This window comes from Entelurus aequoreus, unplaced genomic scaffold (assembly GCF_033978785.1).
Source record: "Entelurus aequoreus isolate RoL-2023_Sb unplaced genomic scaffold, RoL_Eaeq_v1.1 HiC_scaffold_56, whole genome shotgun sequence".
In the NCBI taxonomy this organism is placed as follows: domain Eukaryota; kingdom Metazoa; phylum Chordata; class Actinopteri; order Syngnathiformes; family Syngnathidae; genus Entelurus; species Entelurus aequoreus.
The window spans coordinates 244,236-266,415 of NW_026907988.1; the positions used below are offsets into that span (position 1 = coordinate 244,236).

General features: G+C 37.2%; 1 protein-coding gene across 6 annotated transcripts in view; it reads right to left on the reverse strand.

The window, feature by feature from the left end:
- Nucleotides 1-22,180, reverse strand: part of LOC133645426 (uncharacterized) — a 129,311-nt gene that overhangs the window by 100,834 nt on the left and 6,297 nt on the right. For 2 of the 6 annotated variants that reach the window (XR_009825098.1, XR_009825097.1), the window contains exon 4: nt 19,760-19,883. The gene's annotated coding sequence lies outside the window, so the exon portion shown is untranslated. Of the gene's footprint in view, nt 1-19,759; nt 19,884-19,954; nt 20,067-22,180 lie in introns of all 6 variants that reach the window. The other 4 variants (XR_009825101.1, XR_009825099.1, XR_009825100.1 and 1 more) reach the window with 4 other exon arrangements.

The window sequence follows — 22,180 nt, forward strand, 5'->3', positions numbered from 1 at the left end:
GAATTTTTACGACAGGGTCCCCCCTTACGACATTTTAGCAAAAAATGTTTTTCGTAAAAAATGCATTTTCTTACATTTACGGGTTTAGTCGGGACTCCTGATGACATTTTGAGACATCTCCTACAACTACAGCACCAGAATTGTGCTGCTGAAGCAAGTCCGTTTTTTGGAATTTTTTTTTGTAAAAAAAAAGTTTTCCCAAAAAAAGCATTTTATGCCATTTTTAGGTTTTGTAGGGACTCCTGATGACGTTTTGAGACATCTCCTACAACTACAGCACCGGAATTGTACTGCTGAAGCAAGTCCGTTTTTTGGCATTTTTACGACAGGGTCCCCCCTTACGACATTTTTGCAAAAAATGTTTTTCGTAAAAAATGCATTTTCTTACATTTTCTTACATTTACGGGTTTAGTCGGGACTCCTGATGACGTTTTGAGACATCTCCTACAACTACAGCACCAGAATTGTGCTGCTGAAGCAAGTCTGTTTTTTGAATTTTTTTTGTAAAAAAAAAGTTTTCCCAAAAAAAGCATTTTATGCCATTTTTAGGTTTTGTAGGGACTCCTGATGACGTTTTGAGACATCTCCTACAACTACAGCACCAGAATTGTGCTGCTGAAGCAAGTCAGTTTTTTGGCATTTTTACGACAGGGTCCCCCCTTACGACATTTTAGCAAAAAATGTTTTTCGTAAAAAATGCATTTTCTTACATTTTCTTACATTTACGGGTTTAGTCGGGACTCCTGATGACGTTTTGAGACATCTCCTACAACTACAGCACCAGAATTGTGCTGCTGAAGCAAGTCTGTTTTTTGAATTTTATTTTGTTAAAAAAAAGTTTTCCCAAAAAAAGCATTTTATGCCATTTTTAGGTTTTGTAGGGACTCCTGATGACGTTTTGAGACATCTCCTACAACTACAGCACCAGAATTGTACTGCTGAAGCAAGTCCGTTTTTTGGCATTTTTACGACAGGGTCCCCCCTTACGACATTTTAGCAAAAAATGTTTTTCGTAAAAAATGCATTTTCTTACATTTACGGGTTTAGTCGGGACTCCTGGTGACGTTTTGAGACATCTCCTACAACTACAGCACCAGAATTGTGCTGCTGAAGCAAGTCTGTTTTTTTGAATTTTTTTTTGTAAAAAAAAAGTTCCCAAAAAAAGCATTTTATGCCATTTTTAGGTTTTGTAGGGACTCCTGATGACGTTTTGAGACGTCTCCTACAACTACAGCACCAGAATTGTGCTGCTGAAGCAAGTCTGTTTTTTGAATTTTTTTTTGTAAAAAAAAAGTTTTCCCAAAAAAAGCATTTTATGCCATTTTTAGGTTTTGTAGGGACTCCTGATGACGTTTTAAGACATCTCCTACAACTACAGCACCAGAATTGTGCTGCTGAAGCAAGTCAGTTTTTTGGAATTTTTACGACAGGGTCCCCCCTTACGACATTTTAGCAAAAAATGTTTTTCGTAAAAAATGCATTTTCTTACATTTTCTTACATTTACGGGTTTAGTCGGGACTCCTGATGACGTTTTGAGACATCTCCTACAACTACAGCACCAAAATTGTGCTGCTGAAGCAAGTCTGTTTTTTGAATTTTTTTTTGTAAAAAAAAAGTTTTCCCAAAAAAAGCATTTTATGCCATTTTTAGGTTTTGTAGGGACTCCTGATGACGTTTTGAGACAACTCCTACAACTACAGCACCAGAATTGTGCTGCTGAAGCAAGTCAGTTTTTTGGAATTTTTACGACAGGGTCCCCCCTTACGACATCTTAGCAAAAAATGTTTTTCGTAAAAAATGCATTTTCTTACATTTTCTTACATTTACGGGTTTAGTCGGGACTCCTGATGACGTTTTGAGACATCTCCTACAACTACAGCACCAGAATTGTGCTGCTGAAGCAAGTCTGTTTTTTTAATTTTATTTTGTTAAAAAAAAGTTTTCCCAAAAAAAGCATTTTATGCCATTTTTAGGTTTTGTAGGGACTCCTGATGACATTTTGAGACATCTCCTACAACTACAGCACCAGAATTGTACTGCTGAAGCAAGTCAGTTTTTTGGCATTTTTACGACAGGGTCCCCCCTTACGACATTTTAGCAAAAAATGTTTTTCGTAAAAAATGCATTTTCTTACATTTTCTTACATTTACGGGTTTAGTCGGGACTCCTGATGACGTTTTGAGACATCTCCTACAACTACAGCACCAGAATTGTGCTGCTGAAGCAAGTCCGTTTTTTGGAATTTTTTTTTTGTAAAAAAAAAAGTTTTCCCAAAAAAAGCATTTTATGCCATTTTTAGGTTTTGTAGGGACTCCTGATGACGTTTTGAGACATCTCCTACAACTACAGCACCAGAATTGTGCTGCTGAAGCAAGTCAGTTTTTTGGAATTTTTACGACAGGGTCCCCCCTTACGACATTTTAGCAAAAAATGTTTTTCGTAAAAAATGCATTTTCTTACTTTTTCTTACATTTACGGGTTTAGTCGGGACTCCTGATGACGTTTTGAGACATCTCCTACAACTACAGCACCAGAATTGTGCTGCTGAAGCAAGTCTGTTTTTTGAATTTTATTTTGTTAAAAAAAAGTTTTCCCAAAAAAAGCATTTTATGCCATTTTTAGGTTTTGTAGGGACTCCTGATGACGTTTTGAGACATCTCCTACAACTACAGCACCAGAATTGTACTGCTGAAGCAAGTCAGTTTTTTGGCATTTTTACGACAGGGTCCCCCCTTACGACATTTTAGCAAAAAATGTTTTTCTTAAAAAATGCATTTTCTTACATTTTCTTACATTTACGGGTTTAGTCGGGACTCCTGATGACGTTTTGAGACATCTCCTACAACTACAGCACCAGAATTGTGCTGCTGAAGCAAGTCTGTTTTTTGAATTTTTTTTTGTAAAAAAAAAGTTTTCCCAAAAAAAGCATTTTATGCCATTTGTAGGTTTTGTAGGGACTCCTGATGACGTTTTGAGACATCTCCTACAACTACAGCACCAGAATTGTGCTGCTGAAGCAAGTCAGTTTTTTGGAATTTTTACGACAGGGTCCCCCCTTACGACATTTTAGCAAAAAATGTTTTTCTTAAAAAATGCATTTTCTTACATTTTCTTACATTTACGGGTTTAGTCGGGACTCCTGATGACGTTTTGAGACATCTCCTACAACTACAGCACCAGAATTGTGCTGCTGAAGCAAGTCTGTTTTTTGAATTTTATTTTGTTAAAAAAAAGTTTTCCCAAAAAAAGCATTTTATGCCATTTTTAGGTTTTGTAGGGACTCCTGATGACGTTTTGAGACATCTCCTACAACTACAGCACCAGAATTGTACTGCTGAAGCAAGTCAGTTTTTTGGAATTTTTACGACAGGGTCCCCCCTTACGACATTTTAGCAAAAAATGTTTTTCGTAAAAAATGCATTTTCTTACATTTACGGGTTTAGTCGGGACTCCTGATGACATTTTGAGACATCTCCTACAACTACAGCACCAGAATTGTGCTGCTGAAGCAAGTCCGTTTTTTGGAAAAATTTTTTGTAAAAAAAAAGTTTTCCCAAAAAAAGCATTTTATGCCATTTTTAGGTTTTGTAGGGACTCCTGATGACGTTTTGAGACATCTCCTACAACTACAGCACCGGAATTGTACTGCTGAAGCAAGTCCGTTTTTTGGCATTTTTACGACAGGGTCCCCCCTTACGACATTTTTGCAAAAAATGTTTTTCGTAAAAAATGCATTTTCTTACATTTTCTTACATTTACGGGTTTAGTCGGGACTCCTGATGACGTTTTGAGACATCTCCTACAACTACAGCACCAGAATTGTGCTGCTGAAGCAAGTCTGTTTTTTGAATTTTTTTTGTAAAAAAAAAGTTTTCCCAAAAAAAGCATTTTATGCCATTTTTAGGTTTTGTAGGGACTCCTGATGACGTTTTGAGACATCTCCTACAACTACAGCACCAGAATTGTGCTGCTGAAGCAAGTCAGTTTTTTGGCATTTTTACGACAGGGTCCCCCCTTACGACATTTTAGCAAAAAATGTTTTTCGTAAAAAATGCATTTTCTTACATTTTCTTACATTTACGGGTTTAGTCGGGACTCCTGATGACGTTTTGAGACATCTCCTACAACTACAGCACCAGAATTGTGCTGCTGAAGCAAGTCTGTTTTTTGAATTTTATTTTGTTAAAAAAAAGTTTTCCCAAAAAAAGCATTTTATGCCATTTTTAGGTTTTGTAGGGACTCCTGATGACGTTTTGAGACATCTCCTACAACTACAGCACCAGAATTGTACTGCTGAAGCAAGTCCGTTTTTTGGCATTTTTACGACAGGGTCCCCCCTTACGACATTTTAGCAAAAAATGTTTTTCGTAAAAAATGCATTTTCTTACATTTTCTTACATTTACGGGTTTAGTCGGGACTCCTGGTGACGTTTTGAGACATCTCCTACAACTACAGCACCAGAATTGTGCTGCTGAAGCAAGTCTGTTTTTTTGAATTTTTTTTTGTAAAAAAAAAGTTTTCCCAAAAAAAGCATTTTATGCCATTTTTAGGTTTTGTAGGGACTCCTGATGACGTTTTGAGACGTCTCCTACAACTACAGCACCAGAATTGTGCTGCTGAAGCAAGTCTGTTTTTTGAATTTTTTTTTGTAAAAAAAAAGTTTTCCCAAAAAATGCATTTTATGCCATTTTTAGGTTTTGTAGGGACTCCTGATGACGTTTTAAGACATCTCCTACAACTACAGCACCAGAATTGTGCTGCTGAAGCAAGTCAGTTTTTTGGAATTTTTACGACAGGGTCCCCCCTTACGACATTTTAGCAAAAAATGTTTTTCGTAAAAAATGCATTTTCTTACATTTTCTTACATTTACGGGTTTAGTCGGGACTCCTGATGACGTTTTGAGACATCTCCTACAACTACAGCACCAAAATTGTGCTGCTGAAGCAAGTCTGTTTTTTGAATTTTTTTTTGTAAAAAAAAAGTTTTCCCAAAAAAAGCATTTTATGCCATTTTTAGGTTTTGTAGGGACTCCTGATGACGTTTTGAGACAACTCCTACAACTACAGCACCAGAATTGTGCTGCTGAAGCAAGTCCGTTTTTTGGAATTTTTACGACAGGGTCCCCCCTTACGACATCTTAGCAAAAAATGTTTTTCGTAAAAAATGCATTTTCTTACATTTTCTTACATTTACGGGTTTAGTCGGGACTCCTGATGACGTTTTGAGACATCTCCTACAACTACAGCACCAGAATTGTGCTGCTGAAGCAAGTCTGTTTTTGGAATTTTTTTTTAAAAAAAAAAGTTTTCCCAAAAAAAGCATTTTATGCCATTTTTAGGTTTTGTAGGGACTCCTGATGACGTTTTGAGACATCTCCTACAACTACAGCACCAGAATTGTGCTGCTGAAGCAAGTCAGTTTTTTGGAATTTTTACGACAGGGTCCCCCCTTACGACATTTTAGCAAAAAATGTTTTTCCTTAAAAAATGCATTTTCTTACATTTTCTTACATTTACGGGTTTAGTCGGGACTCCTGATGACGTTTTGAGACATCTCCTACAACTACAGCACCAGAATTGTGCTGCTGAAGCAAGTCTGTTTTTTGAATTTTATTTTGTTAAAAAAAAGTTTTCCCAAAAAAAGCATTTCATGCCATTTTTAGGTTTTGGTGGGACTCCTGATGACGTTTTGAGACATCTCCTACAACTACAGCACCAGAATTGTACTGCTGAAGCAAGTCAGTTTTTTGGCATTTTTACGACAGGGTCCCCCCTTACGACATCTTAGCAAAAAATGTTTTTCGTAAAAAATGCATTTTCTTACATTTTCTTACATTTACGGGTTTAGTCGGGACTCCTGATGACGTTTTGAGACATCTCCTACAACTACAGCACCAAAATTGTGCTGCTGAAGCAAGTCTGTTTTTTGAATTTTTTTTTGTAAAAAAAAAGTTTTCCCAAAAAAAGCATTTTATGCCATTTTTAGGTTTTGTAGGGACTCCTGATGACGTTTTGAGACAACTCCTACAACTACAGCACCAGAATTGTGCTGCTGAAGCAAGTCCGTTTTTTGGAATTTTTACGACAGGGTCCCCCCTTACGACATCTTAGCAAAAAATGTTTTTCGTAAAAAATGCATTTTCTTACATTTTCTTACATTTACGGGTTTAGTCGGGACTCCTGATGACGTTTTGAGACATCTCCTACAACTACAGCACCAGAATTGTGCTGCTGAAGCAAGTCTGTTTTTGGAATTTTTTTTTAAAAAAAAAAGTTTTCCCAAAAAAAGCATTTTATGCCATTTTTAGGTTTTGTAGGGACTCCTGATGACGTTTTGAGACATCTCCTACAACTACAGCACCAGAATTGTGCTGCTGAAGCAAGTCAGTTTTTTGGAATTTTTACGACAGGGTCCCCCCTTACGACATTTTAGCAAAAAATGTTTTTCCTTAAAAAATGCATTTTCTTACATTTTCTTACATTTACGGGTTTAGTCGGGACTCCTGATGACGTTTTGAGACATCTCCTACAACTACAGCACCAGAATTGTGCTGCTGAAGCAAGTCTGTTTTTTGAATTTTATTTTGTTAAAAAAAAGTTTTCCCAAAAAAAGCATTTCATGCCATTTTTAGGTTTTGGTGGGACTCCTGATGACGTTTTGAGACATCTCCTACAACTACAGCACCAGAATTGTACTGCTGAAGCAAGTCAGTTTTTTGGCATTTTTACGACAGGGTCCCCCCTTACGACATTTTAGCAAAAAATGTTTTTCTTAAAAAATGCATTTTCTTACATTTTCTTACATTTACGGGTTTAGTCGGGACTCCTGATGACGTTTTGAGACATCTCCTACAACTACAGCACCAGAATTGTGCTGCTGAAGCAAGTCTGTTTTTTGAATTTTATTTTGTTAAAAAAAAGTTTTCCCAAAAAAAGCATTTTATGCCATTTTTAGGTTTTGTAGGGACTCCTGATGACGTTTTGAGACATCTCCTACAACTACAGCACCAGAATTGTACTGCTGAAGCAAGTCAGTTTTTTGGAATTTTTACGACAGGGTCCCCCCTTACGACATTTTAGCAAAAAATGTTTTTCGTAAAAAATGCATTTTCTTACATTTACGGGTTTAGTCGGGACTCCTGATGACATTTTGAGACATCTCCTACAACTACAGCACCAAAATTGTGCTGCTGAAGCAAGTCTGTTATTTGGAATTTTTTTTTGTAAAAAAAAAGTTTTCCCAAGAAAAGCATTTTATGCCATTTTTAGGTTTTGTAGGGACTCCTGATGACGTTTTGAGACATCTCCTACAACTACAGCACCAGAATTGTACTGCTGAAGCAAGTCCGTTTTTTGGCATTTTTACGACAGGGTCCCCCCTTACGACATTTTAGCAAAAAATGTTTTTCGTAAAAAATGCATTTTCTTACATTTTCTTACATTTACGGGTTTAGTCGGGACTCCTGATGACGTTTTGAGACATCTCCTACAACTACAGCACCAAAATTGTGCTGCTGAAGCAAGTCTGTTTTTTTAATTTTATTTTGTTAAAAAAAAGTTTTCCCAAAAAAAGCATTTTATGCCATTTTTAGGTTTTGTAGGGACTCCTGATGACATTTTGAGACATCTCCTACAACTACAGCACCAGAATTGTGCTGCTGAAGCAAGTCAGTTTTTTGGAATTTTTACGACAGGGTCCCCCCTTACGACATTTTAGCAAAAAATGTTTTTCGTAAAAAATGCATTTTCTTACTTTTTCTTACATTTACGGGTTTAGTCGGGACTCCTGATGACGTTTTGAGACATCTCCTACAACTACAGCACCAGAATTGTGCTGCTGAAGCAAGTCTGTTTTTTGAATTTTATTTTGTTAAAAAAAAGTTTTCCCAAAAAAAGCATTTTATGCCATTTTTAGGTTTTGTAGGGACTCCTGATGACGTTTTGAGACATCTCCTACAACTACAGCACCAGAATTGTACTGCTGAAGCAAGTCAGTTTTTTGGCATTTTTACGACAGGGTCCCCCCTTACGACATTTTAGCAAAAAATGTTTTTCTTAAAAAATGCATTTTCTTACATTTTCTTACATTTACGGGTTTAGTCGGGACTCCTGATGACGTTTTGAGACATCTCCTACAACTACAGCACCAGAATTGTGCTGCTGAAGCAAGTCTGTTTTTTGAATTTTTTTTTGTAAAAAAAAAGTTTTCCCAAAAAAAGCATTTTATGCCATTTGTAGGTTTTGTAGGGACTCCTGATGACGTTTTGAGACATCTCCTACAACTACAGCACCAGAATTGTGCTGCTGAAGCAAGTCAGTTTTTTGGAATTTTTACGACAGGGTCCCCCCTTACGACATTTTAGCAAAAAATGTTTTTCTTAAAAAATGCATTTTCTTACATTTTCTTACATTTACGGGTTTAGTCGGGACTCCTGATGACGTTTTGAGACATCTCCTACAACTACAGCACCAGAATTGTGCTGCTGAAGCAAGTCTGTTTTTTGAATTTTATTTTGTTAAAAAAAAGTTTTCCCAAAAAAAGCATTTTATGCCATTTTTAGGTTTTGTAGGGACTCCTGATGACGTTTTGAGACATCTCCTACAACTACAGCACCAGAATTGTACTGCTGAAGCAAGTCAGTTTTTTGGAATTTTTACGACAGGGTCCCCCCTTACGACATTTTAGCAAAAAATGTTTTTCGTAAAAAATGCATTTTCTTACATTTACGGGTTTAGTCGGGACTCCTGATGACATTTTGAGACATCTCCTACAACTACAGCACCAGAATTGTGCTGCTGAAGCAAGTCTGTTTTTTGGAATTTTTTTTTGTAAAAAAAAAGTTTTCCCAAGAAAAGCATTTTATGCCATTTTTAGGTTTTGTAGGGACTCCTGATGACGTTTTGAGACATCTCCTACAACTACAGCACCAGAATTGTACTGCTGAAGCAAGTCCGTTTTTTGGCATTTTTACGACAGGGTCCCCCCTTACGACATTTTAGCAAAAAATGTTTTTCGTAAAAAATGCATTTTCTTACATTTTCTTACATTTACGGGTTTAGTCGGGACTCCTGATGACGTTTTGAGACATCTCCTACAACTACAGCACCAGAATTGTGCTGCTGAAGCAAGTCTGTTTTTTTAATTTTATTTTGTTAAAAAAAAGTTTTCCCAAAAAAAGCATTTTATGCCATTTTTAGGTTTTGTAGGGACTCCTGATGACATTTTGAGACATCTCCTACAACTACAGCACCAGAATTGTACTGCTGAAGCAAGTCAGTTTTTTGGCATTTTTACGACAGGGTCCCCCCTTACGACATTTTAGCAAAAAATGTTTTTCGTAAAAAATGCATTTTCTTACATTTTCTTACATTTACGGGTTTAGTCGGGACTCCTGATGACGTTTTGAGACATCTCCTACAACTACAGCACCAGAATTGTGCTGCTGAAGCAAGTCCGTTTTTTGGAATTTTTTTTTTGTAAAAAAAAAGTTTTCCCAAAAAAAGCATTTTATGCCATTTTTAGGTTTTGTAGGGACTCCTGATGACGTTTTGAGACATCTCCTACAACTACAGCACCAGAATTGTGCTGCTGAAGCAAGTCAGTTTTTTGGAATTTTTACGACAGGGTCCCCCCTTACGACATTTTAGCAAAAAATGTTTTTCGTAAAAAATGCATTTTCTTACTTTTTCTTACATTTACGGGTTTAGTCGGGACTCCTGATGACGTTTTGAGACATCTCCTACAACTACAGCACCAGAATTGTGCTGCTGAAGCAAGTCTGTTTTTTGAATTTTATTTTGTTAAAAAAAAGTTTTCCCAAAAAAAGCATTTTATGCCATTTTTAGGTTTTGTAGGGACTCCTGATGACGTTTTGAGACATCTCCTACAACTACAGCACCAGAATTGTACTGCTGAAGCAAGTCAGTTTTTTGGCATTTTTACGACAGGGTCCCCCCTTACGACATTTTAGCAAAAAATGTTTTTCTTAAAAAATGCATTTTCTTACATTTTCTTACATTTACGGGTTTAGTCGGGACTCCTGATGACGTTTTGAGACATCTCCTACAACTACAGCACCAGAATTGTGCTGCTGAAGCAAGTCTGTTTTTTGAATTTTTTTTTGTAAAAAAAAAGTTTTCCCAAAAAAAGCATTTTATGCCATTTGTAGGTTTTGTAGGGACTCCTGATGACGTTTTGAGACATCTCCTACAACTACAGCACCAGAATTGTGCTGCTGAAGCAAGTCAGTTTTTTGGAATTTTTACGACAGGGTCCCCCCTTACGACATTTTAGCAAAAAATGTTTTTCTTAAAAAATGCATTTTCTTACATTTTCTTACATTTACGGGTTTAGTCGGGACTCCTGATGACGTTTTGAGACATCTCCTACAACTACAGCACCAGAATTGTGCTGCTGAAGCAAGTCTGTTTTTTGAATTTTATTTTGTTAAAAAAAAGTTTTCCCAAAAAAAGCATTTTATGCCATTTTTAGGTTTTGTAGGGACTCCTGATGACGTTTTGAGACATCTCCTACAACTACAGCACCAGAATTGTACTGCTGAAGCAAGTCAGTTTTTTGGAATTTTTACGACAGGGTCCCCCCTTACGACATTTTAGCAAAAAATTTTTTTCGTAAAAAATGCATTTTCTTACATTTACGGGTTTAGTCGGGACTCCTGATGACATTTTGAGACATCTCCTACAACTACAGCACCAGAATTGTGCTGCTGAAGCAAGTCTGTTTTTTGAATTTTTTTTGTAAAAAAAAAGTTTTCCCAAGAAAAGCATTTTATGCCATTTTTAGGTTTTGTAGGGACTCCTGATGACGTTTTGAGACATCTCCTACAACTACAGCACCAGAATTGTACTGCTGAAGCAAGTCCGTTTTTTGGCATTTTTACGACAGGGTCCCCCCTTACGACATTTTAGCAAAAAATGTTTTTCGTAAAAAATGCATTTTCTTACATTTTCTTACATTTACGGGTTTAGTCGGGACTCCTGATGACGTTTTGAGACATCTCCTACAACTACAGCACCAGAATTGTGCTGCTGAAGCAAGTCTGTTTTTTTAATTTTATTTTGTTAAAAAAAAGTTTTCCCAAAAAAAGCATTTTATGCCATTTTTAGGTTTTGTAGGGACTCCTGATGACATTTTGAGACATCTCCTACAACTACAGCACCAGAATTGTACTGCTGAAGCAAGTCAGTTTTTTGGCATTTTTACGACAGGGTCCCCCCTTACGACATTTTAGCAAAAAATGTTTTTCGTAAAAAATGCATTTTCTTACATTTTCTTACATTTACGGGTTTAGTCGGGACTCCTGATGACGTTTTGAGACATCTCCTACAACTACAGCACCAGAATTGTGCTGCTGAAGCAAGTCCGTTTTTTGGAATTTTTTTTTTGTAAAAAAAAAGTTTTCCCAAAAAAAGCATTTTATGCCATTTTTAGGTTTTGTAGGGACTCCTGATGACGTTTTGAGACATCTCCTACAACTACAGCACCAGAATTGTGCTGCTGAAGCAAGTCAGTTTTTTGGAATTTTTACGACAGGGTCCCCCCTTACGACATTTTAGCAAAAAATGTTTTTCGTAAAAAATGCATTTTCTTACTTTTTCTTACATTTACGGGTTTAGTCGGGACTCCTGATGACGTTTTGAGACATCTCCTACAACTACAGCACCAGAATTGTGCTGCTGAAGCAAGTCTGTTTTTTGAATTTTATTTTGTTAAAAAAAAGTTTTCCCAAAAAAAGCATTTTATGCCATTTTTAGGTTTTGTAGGGACTCCTGATGACGTTTTGAGACATCTCCTACAACTACAGCACCAGAATTGTACTGCTGAAGCAAGTCAGTTTTTTGGCATTTTTACGACAGGGTCCCCCCTTACGACATTTTAGCAAAAATGTTTTTCTTAAAAAATGCATTTTCTTACATTTTCTTACATTTACGGGTTTAGTCGGGACTCCTGATGACGTTTTGAGACATCTCCTACAACTACAGCACCAGAATTGTGCTGCTGAAGCAAGTCAGTTTTTTGGAATTTTTACGACAGGGTCCCCCCTTACGACATTTTAGCAAAAAATGTTTTTCTTAAAAAATGCATTTTCTTACATTTTCTTACATTTACGGGTTTAGTCGGGACTCCTGATGACGTTTTGAGACATCTCCTACAACTACAGCACCAGAATTGTGCTGCTGAAGCAAGTCTGTTTTTTGAATTTTATTTTGTTAAAAAAAAGTTTTCCCAAAAAAAGCATTTTATGCCATTTTTAGGTTTTGTAGGGACTCCTGATGACGTTTTGAGACATCTCCTACAACTACAGCACCAGAATTGTACTGCTGAAGCAAGTCAGTTTTTTGGAATTTTTACGACAGGGTCCCCCCTTACGACATTTTAGCAAAAAATGTTTTTCGTAAAAAATGCATTTTCTTACATTTACGGGTTTAGTCGGGACTCCTGATGACATTTTGAGACATCTCCTACAACTACAGCACCAGAATTGTGCTGCTGAAGCAAGTCTGTTTTTTGGAATTTTTTTTTGTAAAAAAAAAGTTTTCCCAAGAAAAGCATTTTATGCCATTTTTAGGTTTTGTAGGGACTCCTGATGACGTTTTGAGACATCTCCTACAACTACAGCACCAGAATTGTACTGCTGAAGCAAGTCCGTTTTTTGGCATTTTTACGACAGGGTCCCCCCTTACGACATTTTAGCAAAAAATGTTTTTCGTAAAAAATGCATTTTCTTACATTTTCTTACATTTACGGGTTTAGTCGGGACTCCTGATGACGTTTTGAGACATCTCCTACAACTACAGCACCAGAATTGTGCTGCTGAAGCAAGTCTGTTTTTTTAATTTTATTTTGTTAAAAAAAAGTTTTCCCAAAAAAAGCATTTTATGCCATTTTTAGGTTTTGTAGGGACTCCTGATGACATTTTGAGACATCTCCTACAACTACAGCACCAGAATTGTACTGCTGAAGCAAGTCAGTTTTTTGGCATTTTTACGACAGGGTCCCCCCTTACGACATTTTAGCAAAAAATGTTTTTCGTAAAAAATGCATTTTCTTACATTTTCTTACATTTACGGGTTTAGTCGGGACTCCTGATGACGTTTTTGAGACATCTCCTACAACTACAGCACCAGAATTGTGCTGCTGAAGCAAGTCCGTTTTTTGGAATTTTTTTTTTGTAAAAAAAAAGTTTTCCCAAAAAAAGCATTTTATGCCATTTTTAGGTTTTGTAGGGACTCCTGATGACGTTTTGAGACATCTCCTACAACTACAGCACCAGAATTGTGCTGCTGAAGCAAGTCCGTTTTTTGGAATTTTTACGACAGGGTCCCCCCTTACGACATTTTAGCAAAAAATGTTTTTCGTAAAAAATGCATTTTCTTACATTTTCTTACATTTACGGGTTTAGTCGGGACTCCTGATGACGTTTTGAGACATCTCCTACAACTACAGCACCAAAATTGTGCTGCTGAAGCAAGTCTGTTTTTTGAATTTTTTTTTGTAAAAAAAAAGTTTCCCAAAAAAAGCATTTTATGCCATTTTTAGGTTTTGTAGGGACTCCTGATGACGTTTTGAGACATCTCCTACAACTACAGCACCAGAATTGTACTGCTGAAGCAAGTCGGTTTTTTGGCATTTTACGACAGGGTCCCCCCTTACGACATTTTAGCAAAAAATGTTTTTCTTAAAAAATGCATTTTCTTACATTTTCTTACATTTACGGGTTTAGTCGGGACTCCTGATGACGTTTTGAGACATCTCCTACAACTACAGCACCAGAATTGTGCTGCTGAAGCAAGTCCGTTTTTTGGAATTTTTTTTTGTAAAAAAAAGTTTTCCCAAAAAAAGCATTTTATGCCATTTTTAGGTTTTGTAGGGACTCCTGATGACGTTTTGAGACATCTCCTACAACTACAGCACCAGAATTGTGCTGCTGAAGCAAGTCAGTTTTTTGGAATTTTTACGACAGGGTCCCCCCTTACGACATCTTAGCAAAAAATGTTTTTCGTAAAAAATGCATTTTCTTACATTTTCTTACATTTACGGGTTTAGTCGGGACTCCTGATGACGTTTTGAGACATCTCCTACAACTACAGCACCAGAATTGTGCTGCTGAAGCAAGTTTGTTTTTTGAATTTTTTTTTGTAAAAAAAAAGTTTTCCCAAAAAAAGCATTTTATGCCATTTGTAGGTTTTGTAGGGACTCCTGATGACGTTTTGAGACATCTCCTACAACTACAGCACCAGAATTGTGCTGCTGAAGCAAGTCAGTTTTTTGGAATTTTACGACAGGGTCCCCTTACGACATTTTAGCAAAAAATGTTTTTCGTAAAAAATGCATTTTCTTACATTTTCTTACATTTACGGGTTTAGTCGGGACTCCTGATGACGTTTTGAGACATCTCCTACAACTACAGCACCAGAATTGTGCTGCTGAAGCAAGTCCGTTTTTTGGAATTTTTTTTTTGTAAAAAAAAGTTTTCCCAAAAAAAGCATTTTATGCCATTTTTAGGTTTTGTAGGGACTCCTGATGACGTTTTGAGACATCTCCTACAACTACAGCACCAGAATTGTACTGCTGAAGCAAGTCCGTTTTTTGGCATTTTTACGACAGGGTCCCCCCTTACGACATTTTAGCAAAAAATGTTCTTCGTAAAAAATGCATTTTCTTACATTTTCTTACATTTACGGGTTTAGTCGGGACTCCTGATGACGTTTTGAGACATCTCCTACAACTACAGCACCAGAATTGTGCTGCTGAAGCAAGTCTGTTTTTTGAATTTTTTTTTGTAAAAAAAAAGTTTTCCCAAAAAAAGCATTTTATGCCATTTTTAGGTTTTGTAGGGACTCCTGATGACGTTTTAAGACATCTCCTACAACTACAGCACCAGAATTGTGCTGCTGAAGCAAGTCAGTTTTTTGGAATTTTTACGACAGGGTCCCCCCTTACGACATTTTAGCAAAAAATGTTTTTCTTAAAAAATGCATTTTCTTACATTTTCTTACATTTACGGGTTTAGTCGGGACTCCTGATGACGTTTTGAGACATCTCCTACAACTACAGCACCAAAATTGTGCTGCTGAAGCAAGTCCGTTTTTTGAATTTTTTTTTGTAAAAAAAAAGTTTTCCCAAAAAAAGCATTTTATGCCATTTTTAGGTTTTGTAGGGACTCCTGATGACGTTTTGAGACAACTCCTACAACTACAGCAACAGAATTGTGCTGCTGAAGCAAGTCAGTTTTTTGGAATTTTTACGACAGGGTCCCCCCTTACGACATTTTAGCAAAAAATGTTTTTCGTAAAAAATGCATTTTCTTACATTTTCTTACATTTACGGGTTTAGTCGGGACTCCTGATGACGTTTTGAGACATCTCCTACAACTACAGCACCAGAATTGTGCTGCTGAAGCAAGTCTGTTTTTTGAATTTTTTTTGTAAAAAAAAAGTTTTCCCAAAAAAAGCATTTTATGCCATTTTTAGGTTTTGTAGGGACTCCTGATGACGTTTTGAGACATCTCCTACAACTACAGCACCAGAATTGTGCTGCTGAAGCAAGTCAGTTTTTTGGAATTTTTACGACAGGGTCCCCCCTTACGACATTTTAGCAAAAAATGTTTTTCGTAAAAAATGCATTTTCTTACATTTTCTTACATTTACGGGTTTAGTCGGGACTCCTGATGACGTTTTGAGACATCTCCTACAACTACAGCACCAGAATTGTGCTGCTGAAGCAAGTCTGTTTTTTGAATTTTATTTTGTTAAAAAAAAGTTTTCCCAAAAAAAGCATTTTATGCCATTTTTAGGTTTTGTAGGGACTCCTGATGACGTTTTGAGACATCTCCTACAACTACAGCACCAGAATTGTACTGCTGAAGCAAGTCAGTTGTTTGGAATTTTTACGACAGGGTCCCCCCTTACGACATTTTAGCAAAAAATGTTTTTCGTAAAAAACGCATTTTCTTACATTTACGGGTTTAGTCGGGACTCCTGATGACATTTTGAGACATCTCCTACAACTACAGCACCAGAATTGTGCTGCTGAAGCAAGTCCGTTTTTTGGAATTTTTTTTTGTAAAAAAAAAGTTTTCCCAAAAAAAGCATTTTATGCCATTTTTAGGTTTTGTAGGGACTCCTGATGACGTTTTGAGACAACTCCTACAACTACAGCACCAGAATTGTGCTGCTGAAGCAAGTCAGTTTTTTGAATTTTTTTTTTGTAAAAAAAAAGTTTTCCCAAAAAAAGCATTTTATGCCATTTTTAGGTTTTGTAGGGACTCCTGATGACGTTTTGAGACAACTCCTACAACTACAGCACCAGAATTGTGCTGCTGAAGCAAGTCTGTTTTTTTGAAATTTTTTTTGTAAAAAAAAAGTTTTCCCAAAAAAAGCATTTTATGCCATTTTTAGGTTTTGTAGGGACTCCTGATGACGTTTTGAGACGTCTCCTACAACTACAGCACCAGAATTGTGCTGCTGAAGCAAGTCCGTTTTTTGGAATTTTTACGACAGGGTCCCCCCTTACGACATTTTAGCAAAAAATGTTCTTCGTAAAAAATGCATTTTCTTACATTTTCTTACATTTACGGGTTTAGTCGGGACTCCTGATGACGTTTTGAGACATCTCCTACAACTACAGCACCAGAATTGTGCTCCTGAAGCAAGTCTGTTTTTTGAATTTTTTTTTGTAAAAAAAAAGTTTTCCCAAAAAAAGCATTTTATGCCATTTTTAGGTTTTGTAGGGACTCCTGATGACGTTTTAAGACATCTCCTACAACTACAGCACCAGAATTGTGCTGCTGAAGCAAGTCAGTTTTTTGGAATTTTTACGACAGGGTCCCCCCCTTACGACATTTTAGCAAAAAATGTTTTTCTTAAAAAATGCATTTTCTTACATTTACGGGTTTAGTCGGGACTCCTGATGACGTTTTGAGACATCTCCTACAACTACAGCACCAGAATTGTGCTGCTGAAGCAAGTCCGTTTTTTGGAATTTTTACGACAGGGTCCCCCCCTTACGACATTTTAGCAAAAAATTTTTTTCTTAAAAAATGCATTTTCTTACATTTTCTTACATTTACGGGTTTAGTCGGGACTCCTGATGACGATTTGAGACATCTCCTACAACTACAGCACCAGAATTGTGCTGCTTAAGTAAGTCCGTTTTTTGGAATTTTTACGACAGGGTCCCCCCCTTACGACAGTTTAGCAAAAAATGTTTTTCGTAAAATATGCATTTTCTTACATTTTCTTACATTTACGGGTTTAGTCGGGACTCCTGATGACGTTTTGAGACATCTCCTACAACTACAGCACCAGAATTGTGCTGCTGAAGCAAGTCCGTTTTTTGGAATTTTTACGACAGGGTCCCCCCTTACGACATTTTAGCAAAAAATGTTTTTCGTAAAATATGCATTTTCTTACATTTACGGGTTTAGTCGGGACTCCTGATGACGTTTTGAGACATCTCCTACAACTACAGCACCAGAATTGTGCTGCTGAAGCAAGTCTGTTTTTTGAAAAAAAATTTCTGAAAAAAAGTTTTCCAAAAAAAAGCATTTCATGCCATTTTTAGGTTTTGTAGGGACTCCTGATGACGTTTTGAGACATCTCCTACAACTACAGCACCAGAATTGTGCTGCTGAAGCAAGTCCGTTTTTTGGAATTTTTACGACAGGGTCCCCCCTTACGACATTTTAGCAAAAAATGTTTTTCGTAAAATATGCATTTTCTTACATTTTCTTACATTTACGGGTTTAGTCGGGACTCCTGATGACGTTTTGAGACATCTCCTACAACTACAGCACCAGAATTGTGCTGCTGAAGCAAGTCTGTTTTTTGAATTTTTTTTTGTAAAAAAAAAGTTTTCCCAAAAAAAGGATTTTATGCCATTTTTAGGTTTTGTAGGGACTCCTGATGACGTTTTGAGACATCTCCTACAACTACAGCACCAGAATTGTGCTGCTGAAGCAAGTCCGTTTTTTGGAATTTTTATTACGACATTTTGCAAAATATTTTTTTTTCCGTAAAATATGCATTTTCTTCTAATTTCTTCCATTTTCGGGTTTAGTCGGGACTCCTGATGACGTTTTGAGACATCTCCTACAACTACAGCACCAGAATTGTGCTGCTGAAGCAAGTCCGTTTTTTGGAATTTTTACGACAGGGTCCCCCCTTACGACATTTTAGCAAAACATTTTTTGTTTGTAATTTAGTGTTAAAAAGGTAATAATGTACTGTACTGTACATATTAATTTGCCACCGCCATCATCACCACCGTGCACCTACATTATGCGAGGGTGCTCTCGGTCCATTTGAACTTTTAATAGGATCCAAAGTGCACGACCTTTGACTGAACATCACACTGTGAAATTGGATTGTGGACTTTTTTTATGTTATTATCAAATCACACAGCATGTGAGAGTTAGCAGGCACACTTCCACTTTTCCCACTGCTCTATATCTAAGGGTGACCAGATCCCAATTCAGCAGGGGCCTCGTGTTATGTTGTGCTTATGCACAAAAACCTGGCGTACGTCCTTTTTTCCATGGTAAAGATGAAAGGTATCGAGACCGAACTTGACGTTGAATTGTGCGCTGTTTCACTCCAGGTTCGTTCTTCACATACTCACATTTGCTTTGCCGACATTTCAACAATGTAAAATAGATCGCGGCGAGGACACACAATGCACTTTTTGGCCAATGCGTTTACCGTAATTTCCGGACTATAAGGCGCATTTAAAATCCTTTTTTATTTCTCAGTGCGCCTTACACAGTTGCGCCTAATGTAATGAACAAGTTTGGTTGAGCTTACCCACCTCGAGGCTATTTTATTTGGTACATGGTGTAATTATAAGTGTGAGCAGTAGATGGCAGTCAAACATAAGAGATACGTGTAGCCTGCACTATGATGGGTTTTAAGTAAACAACAGCAACATTTTAAATGTTCCGTTGAAAATATAGAACATTAGACACGGCGCTCAAAAATCTATCAAAATGTTTTAGCACGACTTTGGTCAGCTATGAAGCCGCACCGCTTGAAGGATTGTCGGCGCATTAAACATACGACTATTATTATGGTGTGTGTATAAGGTAAGACATTATCTGGCGTTTTGTTTCGCAATATTATGCAACTTTTCTTAACTTCTGGTACCTGCTGATCTGTATTTGGGATCTGCATGAGTCCTGAAAAATTGTGTGTCCGCCTTTGTAGTTAATAAGCTTCTTCTTTTTCTCTATCTTCTTGTTATGTGACATTCATCCTCCGCTGTTGCCATTTCTAATATAAAGTAGTGTCAAGTTCTCACTTATATCTGTCAGTAAACTTGCCATGAAAGCGCTAAAACATACCGGTGTAGTGAGTTTACATTATTCACCCAAGGAAGTTTAGTTATTAGAGAGTTCCGGTTGAACGGTTTTTCACGGGACACATTTCCGGTGTGGTTGTTTCCGGATGAGGAGATGCTGCTCCATTATTGATTTGATTTGATTTCGTGTAGACCGCAATATGACTCAAGTAAACAACATCAACATTGTATATGCTCCCTTGAAAATATAGAACATTACACACGGCGCTCAAAAATCTATCAAAATGTTTTAGTAGGACTTTGGTCAGCTATGAAACTGCACCGCTTGATGGATTGTACTGTGCTTCAACATAGGAGTATTATTATGGTGTGTGTATAAGGTAAGACATATTTTCTGGTGTTTTGTTTCGCAATATTATGCAAAAGAAACTTTTCTTACCTTCTGGTACCTGAAAATTTGTGCAGGTCCGCCTTTGTAGTCCGTGCCGACACCGTAGTCGATAAGCTTCTTCTTTTTCTCCACCTTCTTGTTATGGGACATCCATCCTCTGCTGTTGCCATTTCTAATAAAAAGCAGTGTAAAGTTATGACTTATTTCAGTCAGTAAACTCGCCATGAAAGCCCTAAAACATACCGGTGTAGTGAGTTACCATTATTCACCCAAGGAACTTTAGTTATTAGAGTTCTGGTCGGACGGTTTTTCACGGGACACATTTCTGGTGTTGTTGTTTCTGGATGAGGAGATGCTGCTCCGTTATTGATTGAAGTAAAGTCTGAATGTCATTAAAACAGTTAGCTTCATCTTTTGACACTTCACAACAAAGATGACGGGGAGAAGACGCTGCCGAAGGTGAGCCACGTAAATAAGACCGCCCACAAAACGGCGCACCCGGAAGCGGCTTGAAGATGATGTGTAAAACATCATCTATGCAACATTTTGAGCAAAGAACCACCATTACATGTTATGTAGACCCCAAGGAAGTCTTTTACATTTAGAAAAAAATATATATATTATGACTCCTTTAATGCGCCTTATAATCCGGTGCGCCTTATATATGAAAAAAAGATCAAAAATAGACCATTCATCCGCAGTGCTCCTTATATTCCGGTGTGCCCTATGGTCCGGAAAATACGGTAATGCTTTATATCAATATTTGTGAGGATGTTTACCAATTTATCTAGGCCAGAGGTGTCAAACTCATTTTAGATCGGGGGCCACATTGAGAAAAATCTACTCCCAAGTGGGCCGGACTGGTAAAATCACGGCACGATAACTTAAAAATAAAGACAACTTCAGATTGTTTTCTTGGTTTAAAAATATAATTTCTCAAAAATAAACAAATCATGTTGTTTTTTTACACTTACATGTTGCAGTTAATAGTGTTCTACCTTTAATTGTCGTTATTTATACTTTCTGAATAAATGACGTGATAATGTTCATCAGTCAACTCATTGGTGTTCATTTTCAATCTAACAAGATAAAAAAAAAAATATCAAAATCAAATTACAGGATGTTATTTATGTAGTTTGCTAATTTTCTTCGACTGTTGCACTAACATCATGTGTTTTATTTTTTTTGTACATACTGTATGTAGCATCATCTACAAAGATACAAAGAATTGCCATTGCCACATCTAGTGGACACATTTAAAACAGCAGTTTTTTTCATAGAAAAATTTCAGCTCATTTGTATACTTAGCAAATTCATCCGGATAGAACCTGTTCACGGGCCTGATCCCTTTCATCTCAGCGATCGTATTTGTCACGTTTCATGTGTCAGGTAAAGCGCAATGAATGACTCCGCTTCCTAGTGTAAGAGTGAGCTTTTATAAGTGTGCCATGACAGCAGACTCTCTAATCGGTGATTAAAACAGCTGAAAAAAAATCAAGTCTTCCAGAGATGGGCACAGTCTACACTACCTGCTGTCTGAGGCGAGTGCACAGCATCCTGCGTGACCAACAACACCCTGCTCCTCACCTGCGGCCCTCAGGTAGAAGGAACAGGTCTATACGTGCCAGGACAACTTGCCAACAGCTCGTCTGTATCCTCAGGCAGTGACCCTCTCTCACATCCCACCCATGAACTGCAACGTCTAATTATCACTTCTATTGATCTGCCCTTTATACTGTACACTGCATCCGGAAAGTATTCACAGCGCTTCATTTTTTGCCACATTTTGCTATGTTACAGCCTTATTCTAAAATGGTATCAATTCATTTTCGTCCTCAAAACTCTGCGTTTCTGGGTGTTGTTGATAAATGCAACAACACCCAGAAACGCCGCTGGCTTCGCTCGGCCCGAGCTCATCTGAGATGGACTGATTGGTTGGAATCTGCGCTTTTGCATGATATACTAGTTACTACGGTAATCTTCTCAGAAAGCACGTAGTTTCAAAGTTGTATTTGTGTTGGTACTGCATCAAAAAGCGACATCAGTGTGTAAAGGATATCACCACATGGACTCAGGAACACTTCAGAAAACCACTGTCAGTAACTAAAGTTGGTCGCTACATCTGTAAGTGCAAGTTAAAAATCTACAATGCAAAGCGAATGCCATTTATCAACAACACCCAGAAACGCCGCCGGCTTCGCTCGGCCCGAGCTCATCTAAGATGTACTGATGCAAACTGGAAAAGTGTTCTGTGGTCTGACAAGTCCACATTTCAAATTGTTTTTGGAAACTGTGGACGTCGTGTCCTCCGGTCCAAAGAGGAAAAGAACCATCCGGATTGTTCTAGGCGCAAAGTTGAAAACCCAGCGTCTGTAATTGTATGGAAAACTTGTTTTGTTTTGTTTTTAATGTATGTTTTTATTGTTTTGTTTTTTAATGTATTATATTCTGTTTTTATATGTTTAAATG